This window comes from Bubalus kerabau, chromosome 20, assembly GCF_029407905.1.
Source record: "Bubalus kerabau isolate K-KA32 ecotype Philippines breed swamp buffalo chromosome 20, PCC_UOA_SB_1v2, whole genome shotgun sequence".
Taxonomy (NCBI): Eukaryota; Metazoa; Chordata; class Mammalia; order Artiodactyla; family Bovidae; genus Bubalus; species Bubalus kerabau.
Genome location: NC_073643.1, coordinates 5,114,529 through 5,117,913, shown reverse-complemented (window position 1 = coordinate 5,117,913; position 3,385 = coordinate 5,114,529). Strand labels below are relative to the sequence as shown.

Genomic DNA, 3,385 nt, shown 5'->3' with positions numbered 1-3,385 from the left:
CTGGGAACGACCCCCAAAGCCCCCCCTCAGCGCCAGTGAGCCATGAACTGCGGTTCCTCACAGCCTCCCAGGTGAATCATCCGGCAGCTCCACTTGGTTCCCCCGCCCTCAGCCAGACATCGCGAGAGCACAGCCTCACGTGGGCACCAAAATCTATTAGCGAAAGTGGGCTCAGGAGCTTGAGGTTCCAAAGCTAATGAAGCAAGGTTAGTGGAGAGGAGAGCTTGCTTTATTTCCAAGGCCTGCAACCGAGAGGGGAACTTCCATCCAAGGGCTGACTCCACCCCCACCAATCAGTAAACAAGAGCTTTTCAGGATGACGGAAGGGGGCTACATGCAGAAACTTCACAGTCGGCTCTGATGGTCATCCTGAAACTGGTCATCAGTGGTCTGATCAGTGTCATCTTGACTGTTTTAAGTATAGCCTTCAGTTCCAGGGTCAGTCTGTTCCCGTTTCTTCGGAGCCAATTTTCAGAATTGTGGCAGCTTGTCATGGCTACTGGCTTCCCTGGTGGCTCAGACAATAAAGCGCCTGTCTGCAATGCAGGAGACCCAGGTTCAAAACCTGGGTTGGAAAGATCCCCCGGAGAAGAAAATAGCAGCCCACTCCAGTACTCTTGCCTGGAAAATCCCATGGACTTTCCCATGGAGGAGCCTGGTAGGCTGCAGTCCATGGGGTCGCAGTCTGGTCATCATGTAGTTAACTTCTTCCACCTGCAGGGATTTCGGTTATCTATAAGATAGCTCACAGGACATGTTTCTGAATATTATCTATAGCTCTTGTGGAACTAAAAGTCCTTGACTTTGCTTAGTAACTAAACTGTTACTATTTGGTCTTGTTGGACTGTTTTCCTGTGTCTCTGCATTTTCTTGCTTCTCTGATTAAAGTTATTGTTTGGCTAAAGTTTCTCCACAGACAAAAGGAAGGCTAAGGACATGGGAGGAAGGCCCAGAGGGTCCAGATCTATTAGTAACAGGGCCTGGAAGAACATGGCCAGGAAAGGAAACTCTAGTTATAATCCTAAGTGGAGACGCCAGGTTTAATACTCTTTAGAGCTGCAAAAACATCCATGACAGTTCCTTTTCAGTCTTTATCACGCACACTTGAAAAGCTCATAATCCCCTGTTTTTTGACCCAGAAAACTCACCTTATCTGTTCTCCCTGTTATGATGAAATTCAGAATATATTTGTTTCCCTCAATGCCAAAAAGGGTATTTTAGCACATCATAAGAGGTTGTTATATGCTCACAAAATATAATATGTACTAAGGCAAGAGAACCATCTTTCAAGTAGTCTTTGTTTTTGATCTGTAGAGGATTCATAGCTGAATTTAGGGAAACGTTCTTTCTCCAAATAATTACAATATCTAATTCTAGCTGAAACAAGCTCTCGTCATTCTGCTTATTCACACACCTACATGAGCAAATGCAATTTCCTTGAGATAAAGTATATTGCCTGGATTGGTAAGAAAAAAATAGGGAAAGTAATTATTAAAAAAAACACAGAAAACAAAAGAACCCTGGGCTTACTTATTAGTTCTTTGGTACAGAGCCATGATTCGAGGTGGGGGGCTTGTGTAAGTGCACATCTTATGCTTGGCTTGGAAATAAATAAGGAACAAATGCACAGCTTATGGAGGTATAGATACAGGAGATTTTCTTTTGATGATCAATTACTGCACATATTATGGTAGCCTTACATATGAAAGTGAAGTTGATCAGTCGTGTCCGACTCTTTGCGACCCCATGGACTGTAGCCTACCAGGTTCCTCCATCCATGGGATTCTCCAGGCAAGAGTATTAGAGTGGGTTGCCATTTCCTTCTCCAGGGGAACCTTCCTGACCCAGGGATTGAACCCGGCTCTCCCGCATTCCAGGCAGACGCTTTAACCGCTGAGCCACCAGGGAAGCCTTACTTATATCCATCCATAAATATGAAATGATACTATATCAACTTGCTTTTTACTGATGTTGTTGTTGTTCAGTCATGAAGTTGTGTCTGATTCTTTTTTTTTTTTTTTAACCGATAGGCACAAGTTTCCCTGATGCTTCAGTTGGTAAAGAGTCTGCCTGCACTGTGGGAGACCCAGGTTCGATCCCTGGGTGGGGAAGATCCCCTGGAAAAGGAAATGGAAACCCATTCCAGTATTCTTGCCTGGAGAATTCCATGGCCAGAAGAGCCTGGTGGGCTGCAGTCCATGGGGTCACAAAGAATTGGACATGATTGAGTGACTAACACTTTCACAAGAAAATCAGCAAAGATGAAGATGATACCTTCCACTATCTGCAACACGTGGTCTTGGCTGGCCAGTGTCTGAAATCCCTTCCTACCTTTGGAGAATTCACCTCACTTTATAAATTTTATATATATAAGGGAAAAAGAGACCTACTCCAATTTTAGAAGCTGCCCAAGACTCACTCCCCTGCTCCCTTTGCAGTAAGAGAGAAAGGATGAGACCTACATTCTATCAAACCTGAGCAGGTGGCAGAGGCCTTGAGTCCAGAGTGGATCGATGGGCAGCACCCAGGGCTGGTGGCTGTAACAGCTGAGGACAGTGCTGATAATCAGCGGGGACAGCCACGCTGTCTTCAACAGATGGACTCAGTGCAAGGATTTGGTCTGGTGTTTCTGGCTTCCATTTTCTGCTATTTTGCCAACTAGTTTTCTATTCCTCCAAGCAGTTCAGTGATCTATCTAATGGGGTCTTACAAAATTCCTCTTCAGTTTAAAGGACCCACAAATGATTTCTGTTGCTTACCACCAAGAACCTCATTAACAAAATGGTCTTATCAATGATTCTCCTCCATAATGCTAAAGTCTGGGCTTCTATTATTTTGTCTACCCCATACTATGGCAATTCATATTTTATATACCTGATTCTCTCCTCTGAAGTCCTTGAGGGCAGGCATCACTTTGATTTTTTTCTACCCATAACTTCAGTCAATAGCACAGTTCCTCACATATAGCAGGCACTTCAAAATGTGTACAGAAGTGAATGGTGCCATTAAAATCCTTTTATTGTTTCCCAGGTAGGTAATTCACCTCACCCTTCGAAACTAAAATGACCGTATACTCTTTCATGTCTATTCTGGGAGAGATTTTCTTATGTGCTTATGAATTTGTCTTCTTTACTAGATGATTAGCTTTGGTGCAAAGACTGAGTCTTAGTCAAATTTGGATCCAGTAACCCATGAATAGATTACTGGTGAATGGACACAGCTAAGGAAGCATAGAGCCATGGTGAGGAGTTACATCTACTGGCTCTTGCCCCAGCCACCTTCAATGCTCTTCAACAACATCACACCTAGAACAGAAGTCCATCCTTTTTTAAGTTATGTTTATATCACCCATTTGGCCTATTGGCACACAAACAATCCTCATATA

The 3,385-nt window shown here is 43.8% G+C and overlaps 1 long non-coding RNA gene across 1 annotated transcript; it reads left to right on the top strand.

Annotated features, from left to right (window-relative positions):
- Window positions 1-537: 537 nt before the first annotated feature.
- On the top strand, window positions 538-2,790 carry LOC129634807 (uncharacterized). The gene is made up of 2 exons (XR_008705913.1): window positions 538-658; window positions 2,031-2,790. It is a non-coding gene; the product is annotated as an uncharacterized LOC129634807 (long non-coding RNA).
- The last annotated feature ends 595 nt before the right edge of the window (window positions 2,791-3,385 follow it).